The sequence below is a fragment of the Pollicipes pollicipes genome, unplaced genomic scaffold (genome assembly GCF_011947565.3).
Source record: "Pollicipes pollicipes isolate AB1234 unplaced genomic scaffold, Ppol_2.1 Scaffold_6052;HRSCAF=7182_pilon_pilon_pilon, whole genome shotgun sequence".
In the NCBI taxonomy this organism is placed as follows: Eukaryota; Metazoa; Arthropoda; class Thecostraca; order Pollicipedomorpha; family Pollicipedidae; genus Pollicipes; species Pollicipes pollicipes.
The window spans coordinates 7,276,448-7,283,556 of record NW_023596805.1 but is presented as its reverse complement, the minus strand read 5'-3'; the positions used below and the strand labels follow the sequence as shown (position 1 = coordinate 7,283,556).

The 7,109-nt window shown below is 54.3% G+C and overlaps 1 long non-coding RNA gene across 1 annotated transcript; it reads left to right on the top strand.

The window, feature by feature from the left end:
- Positions 1-5,774: 5,774 nt before the first annotated feature.
- LOC119104197 (uncharacterized) lies at positions 5,775-7,101 on the top strand. Its single transcript, XR_005094887.1, has 3 exons — positions 5,775-5,858; positions 6,332-6,455; positions 6,954-7,101. It is a non-coding gene; the product is annotated as an uncharacterized LOC119104197 (long non-coding RNA).
- Positions 7,102-7,109: the final 8 nt, after the last annotated feature.

Here is a 7,109-nt window from a genome sequence, read left to right as displayed (position 1 = left end):
CTCCAGCTGCCCACTGCACTTCGTTCCCTAGGCACTGCATGGGTGACGTTGAACATCATTTTAGACTACTGCAACACTCCACCAATTTATCTGGGATCATCCACGTCGTCGTCATCAGTGGGACTTGACGACGGCGCATTCAGTTATGAGGCTTTGTGAGCTCGCTCGCCTTCCACTCTGGCAGAAAGGGCGGACACCGCGGGGAATCGAACCCCGTGCATATGGGTCCCGAGACTGGAATTATCCACCGACCCAACGCAGCTCTCATAAAAACTTCGATGAGACGTCATATTGCTGTCTGTTTTGACGTCACAACTGTAGGTTCATGTCGCCCTCACTGTCTCTGTCGTCCGCACTGCGAGTCTGACGTCACCCTAACGCCTCATCTGACATCACATCGTCCGTCTCCTCTTCAGGTGCTGGTCGTCCTGACGTTGGTGGCCGGGTCACAGGGCTTCTTCCTTCACCTCTTCGGTCTGGGGAAGCGGCGGAACCGAGGTCACCGACCCAACAAAGGTCACCGAGGTCACGGCGGACGTCACAAAGGTCATGGACATGGCGGAGGAGGGGGAGGCGGTGGCTTTATCAAGGTGTTTCCGGTCACCTATGAAGCACCATCATCAGACTATGGCGTGCCATCATCAGACTATGGCGCACCCTCATCCGACTATGGCGCCCCATCCGTAGGTCATGGAGGTAAGCAGGAAGGAGCTGAACAGTATCAACAGCGAGGCCTTCTGGCTAGGCCCCGTTCTCAATAAACGGGAGTTTTTTTCTGATGGTGCGTCTGCACAGAACAGTGCAGGAGTCAGCACTACTTGTGCCTAAAGTCAGTAATCCTTCGGCAAAATAATCTCAGATGCGCAGGCGGTATGATGCAAATGATTCGAAGTCAGCCTTAGCGAATCTTCCATCATATGTGTACACGAGGTTTATTTGCTTAAAACCGTCCTCAGAAACGTATTGCCGGGGCCTGAATCGATGTTGCACTAGTCTTTCTTCTTTGACATTTGGAGAGGTTTGTTATGCAAGAAAGGAAATACGTCATCGAAGGCCAATCATCATTGCTTGCCTGCCAGCTATCGCGTAGTATTAAGACTGTCCACTGTCTTACCATCCCCTGTTTCTGGGTTCGGCGACTCGTTTTGCGAAAATCATGAACTGTTACCTTTGCATGATCCCTGATCTTTATCGAAAGTTCCGAGAAAGTCTATGTGACCAATCTGTCAAAAGGAGTGTTATTCAATAACGAACTCTTAAAATCCTCGTCATTTCATTGAAGGCAGGCGTGGCTGCAGCCAAAGCAAGCAAAGCGTATTTCCACTAATATCTCTTGTGTTGTTGTGACGTCATTTGATGCGGCTTACAGACATGCATGGCAGAGTATGTTAACTCACACAATAAGCGGAACCACGCATGAGCGCTGCCGCAATCAGTTTTTTTTGTGTGTAAATTTCAGACCTCGGTGGTGGCGGAGGAGGATATGGTGGAGGTGGAGGAAAAGGACACGGAGGAGGCGGAGGAGGACATGGCGGAGGTGGAGGAGGATATGATGGAGGTGGAGGAGGGCATGGAGGAGGAGGAGGGCACGATGGAGGAGGCGGAGGAGGATATGATGGAGGCGGAGGAGGACACGGAGGAGGAGGAGGACACACTGTAGGAGGCGGAGGAGGATATGGTGGAGGTGGAGGAGGCACGAAGGAGGCGGAGGTCACGATGGAGGAGGGGAGGAGGATATGGTGGGGGTGGAGGAGGACACGGAGGAGGCGGAGGACACGATGGAGGAGGCGGAGGACACGATGGAGGAGGCGGAGGAGGATATGGTGGAGGTGGAGGAGGACACGGAGGAGGCGGAGGACACGATGGAGGAGGCGGAGGAGGGATATGGTGGAGGTGGAGGAGGTCACGAAGGAGGCGGAGGACACGATGGTGGAGGCGGAGGAGGATATGGTGGAGGTGGAGGAGGACACGAAGGAGGCGGAGGTCACGATGGGGGAGGCGGAGGGGGATATGGTGGAGGAGGAGGAGGACACAACGGTGGCGGAGGCGTGGGAGGGTATGGCGGAGGCGGTGGAGGGCACGGAGAAGAAGGCGGAGGCGTATATGGTGGAGGTGGAGGAGGACACGGAGGAGCGGAGGACAGGACGGAGGGGACGGAGGAGGATATGGTGGAGGTGGAGGACACGGAGGAGGCGGAGGAGACGATGAAGTAGGCGGAGGAGGATATAGTGGAGGTGGAGGAGGATACGGAGGAGGAGGAGGAGGGCACGGCGGTGGTGGAGGCGGAGAAGGATATGGCGGAGGTGGTGGAAGACACGGAGGAGGAGTGGGGAGGAGGCGGAGGATACTCAGGTGGAGGAGGAGGAGGACATGGTGAGGAGGAGGGGGAAGCAGTCTCAGGAAGTGGAGGAGGAGGATATGCGGTGGTGGAGGAGGAGCGGAGGACACGGAGGAGGAGGGGGGGAGGATATGATGGCGGCGGAGGAGGAGGCGGAGGATACTCAGGTGGAGGAGGAGGAGGACACGGTGGAGGGGGAAGCGGCTTCTCAGGAAGTGGAGGAGGAGGATATGGTGGTGGTGGAGAGAGGAGGCGGAGGACACGGAGGAGGAGGGGGAGGATATGATGGCGGCGGAGGAGGAGGCGGAGGATACTCAGGTGGAGGAGGAGGAGGACATGGTGGAGGGGGAGGAAGCGGCTTCTCAGGAAGTGTGAGGAGGAGGATATGGTGGTGGTGTGAGGAGGAGGCGGAGGACACGGAGGAGGAGGGGAGGATTATGATGGCGGCGGAGGAGGAGGCGGAGGATACTCAGGTGGAGGAGGAGGAGGACATGGTGGAGGGAAGGGAAGCGGCTTCTCAGGAGTGGAGGAGGAGGATATGGGTGGTGGTGGAGGAGGAGGCGGAGGACACGAAGGAGGAAGCGGATATGGTGGAGGTGGAGGAGGGGGAGTGGAGGATACGGAGCAGGAGGGGGAGGGTTATGATGGCGGCGGAGGAGGAGGCGGGGGAATACTCAGGTGAAGGAGGAGGAGGACACGGTGGAGGAGGAAGTGGCCTCTCAGGAAAGGGGGGAGGAGGATATGGTTGGAGACGGTGGAGGGATTCTCGGGAGGAGGAGGAGGAGGAAGCGGATATGGTGGAGGCGGCTGGAGGTGGATACTCAGGAGGTGGAAGTGGAAGTGGATACTCAGGAGGTGGAGGTGGAGCGATATCGTTGTAGGTGAGCTTGACCATATGCTATGGAAAGCCTAGGTGGCATTGGTGAACCCAGTTTGCCTGGAAAATTTACGACTGTTATGCAGTGGCCTCCTCACAGGTGGCTCTCATGGGGTTTTCCTGCAAAACTCAGCTGGCTTTTAGCACCATCACGCGTCATTAGCCCAAACCGGATATTTGAGGAACCTTGAAAACCACTCAATGACGCAGGTGGTCCACCACGCCACATCGCAACACTGACCACGACCTGACCTTGTATCAGGGGTACGGAAACGCGCCGGCCCCCTCCTCCGGGCTACTCAGCGCCGGCTGGTGGCGACTTCACATCGCCGTCGGATCCTACGGCGCTCCGGTCAGCATGTAAATGTGCCGGCGCCCCGATCTCAGCCAGGGGCCTACCGGCGGATAAAGCGCCCCCTAGCGGCAACAGGTAAGTGGAGTTCGTATAGTTGAGGGCGCGAGGTCACTAGTGTCAGTTGCTGGCGTGCGGTCATCAGACGTTGGGAATTTAGCTGTTAGCTTAAATGTGTGCTTTTCGATGTTCTCTCTTTTCCAATGAGCGATTTCGTGAGCACTTCTGAAATAAATCGTAAATAGGTACAAATTCCTGGTCAACCCGAATGGCGGGAAAAGTTTGGTACATTGTGTACCTCACGCCGAAATGCTTCTGTTTTGTTGCAGGGGAGTGTGGGGCAGTCCTACGGCGCTCCGTCTGCAGGCGTTGGTCCATCCTACAGTGGCCCATCCCAGTCGGCAGGGCAGTCCTATGGCGCTCCGTACTGCAGGCGTGGTCAATCCTACAGTGTGGCCCATCCCAGTCGGTTTTTAGGGCAGTCCTATGGCGCTCGTCTGCAGGCGTTGGTCAATCCTACAGTGGCCACATCCCAGTAGGTTAGGGCAGTCCTATGGCGCTCCCGTCTGAGGCGTTGGTCAATCCTACAGTGGCCCAATCCCAGCCGGTTGGGCTAGTCCTATAGTGCTCCAGCGGGCTAGATGTTGGTCAGTCTTATAGTGCACACGTCCTAGTCAGGCGGACAATCCTACAGCGCACCATCCCAGCCAGCGCGGGACAATCATACAGAGACTCCATCCCCAGCCAGTGGCGACAATCCTTACAGCGCACCATCTCACAGCCGTGGGACAGTCATACAAGCGCACCCCATCCCAGCCAGCGGAGGCAATCCTACAGCGCACCATCTCAGCCGGTTTGCGGACAATCATGACAGGCGCACCGTCCCAGTCGGCGGGACAGGACCGTCCTACAGCGCACCATCCCAGCCAGCGGGGACAATCCTACCAGCGCACCATTCCCAAGCCGCGGGAACAATCCTCCAGCGCTCCATCCCAGCCAGCTGGGACAATATACAGCGCTTCCATCCCAGGCCAGTAGGCCTAATCCTACAGGCGCACCCATCCCAGCCAGCGGGACAAACCTACAGCGCACCATCCCAAGCGAGTGATTCTCTCAGCAAGCCGCAGCTGGTCGGTGTAGTCTACAGTGGAGCGACGTCGCCGGCGGCCAACAACTACGTGGACGTGGGAGGGGGCTCCGGGGCCGGCCCGGGTCAGGAGTACTCCGCGCCTCAGCCCCAGCCGGCGACGGGCCCTAGCCAGGACTACAGCGTGCCGCTACAGCAGCAGGTGAGTGAGAACGCACACCGAGAGCCATGCTTATGATGTTATCCTTATGATGGCAAGCCATGTAACTAATGACATTAAGGATAGTGTCGAACAGCTTATTAATGTAATAACGATAATGATACAATGATAATTATTATACAAACATGATAATGATGTTGATGATGATGATCATGTAATGACGATGAACAACTGATAATATATCAGCGATGTAATGCTCATTACGTATGATGCAAAACGACATTCGTGATTAAATGAAATTATTCAAATAATGGTTGCCATGATAATGTGAAATAATGCAAACGATGATAATCATGAAAATGCCACACAACATGAATCATGGCAATCAAAATAATGTCAAATAGTGCGACTGATGAGATGAAGCTCAGGTGTATCTGGAGTGTCGCTTTTATATCCTGTCAGTTAAAAGTGTAGTTTCCGTGTGGTTTGAGTTGTGATGGGCTGTAGGGAGGGTAGGTTCAGTTTGCGGTGTGGTTTGAACAGGGATGAGGAGAGGTGGTGGAAAAATCGGGGTGTACTTAGGATGTATCTGAGATGGCATAGCATTACGACGTGTGCACGTTTGCGCGTTGCGCAGGTTTGCTTGCGCACGTTGGAACGTTTGAATGTCCCTGATAGGGGCCCTCACAGACCCGCGTAGTGCCTGCGTTTGCGACCATATCGTGAAAAGAGGAGTAGGATTTCGATGCTGAGACCGGCACGCGATGTTAAGTCGCCGAGTGATGCCTGGTCTGATACTGAGATAACGTAGCCGATACCACGAAACGTGTGCCTGCGCTGAGGACATCATAAACTGGTACAAGCATCGGCACAGCGACACCTTTGTTTCCGGGCTCGCGATCGTGCGTGACCCTGGGCTTTTATCCATAGGCGCGAACTTTTAGTTTGGATTACCATTGACAGGTAGCGTTACTGGCGTCCAACCTTCCTACCGCGCTCGCCCAGAACGACTACGGACCGCCGTCAGATGCCGTCAAAATACAGGTTTGTACCAGCCCCTGGCATGAGGAAGGGCTGTTGTAATGGTGAGAGAAAGGAGAGAAAGGTGACAGAGCAACCTCTGTGTCTATGGCAATCAAGCAAGGACTATCAATGGGCTGTCAAAGTTTGCCGTGTCTGATGCTGAGTCTGTGCGATTTTTGTATTCGTTTCCAAAAAGATGCAATATATTTAGAGGTGGAAACATTCGAAAACCGATGCCATCATGGGGAAATGTGTTCAGGCCAGTCTTGATATGTTCAACGCTGTGGTATGCGCTGAGGGCAAGAAAGGTACTCGGAATGCATGCTGCCCAGCGGGTAGGTGGGAGATGGGCAGTTGGCAAAACAAAAAATGAGCCTCTCGATCATCCCGGAAGCCATGTATTTTTATGCTCGTGGCCATAAGCGTCACAATTATTCCTAACAACTTTTCGGTACCCAAAAGAAGCACATAAAATGCCATTTTTATTATTTCAGGCTCCGATCACCACGCAAATCGACAACACTTTAGTGCGAAACACGTTACCGAACATCGGCTTGGACGGAGCGCCACCTATCGGGGATGTTGGCGTCGCAACCTACCAGTGACGGCCGTATCAAGGTGAGGACGCCACCAGCCCCACAGTGCGCTCTGGCATCGACATACAGCAGCATGGGATTAAAACCTTGGTGAAAATGATGGACACCCATCATGCAAATATCTAGATATGAAGGTACGGTTTTATGTGATGAATAAGGGTAGGTGGTCTGCTACCAGTAGCCGGCGCTAAGGGAAACGTGGGCAATTCAGCTCAGAAGGGGGATTTTGGGTCACTAGTCCCAATAATTTAAAGCCATAACAGACACGGATACACCGCACATAGAAGAAGAACAAAACGCACACATAAACTTTGTAACTTGCAAGACTAAGATGCTTGGGGCATGCGTGTTCCAAACACAACGAAGTCGTAAACTGTGACGACACTGGACATGCTGGCTAATAAATACGCTGCTAGTCAAATACTCTTTACGTGCATTGTTTTTTTGAGGGCGTGATGATAATCATCTGTGTTGTGCTAGTGGTCGTTTACTTAACAGAATTGTGGGTGCTTCATTTCAGTGCCGTGGCATAAACTGGTACGTCGGGTGCATTCTCCGTTAGAAAGTATTCCGCCCGTACGGGCCACCTCAAGCAGCGCGGAGTCGCCACCGTCACCATGGTTACCACGAGTGATGCTGCCCGAATCCGTCTCGAACAGTGTGGAGGCAAGATTGT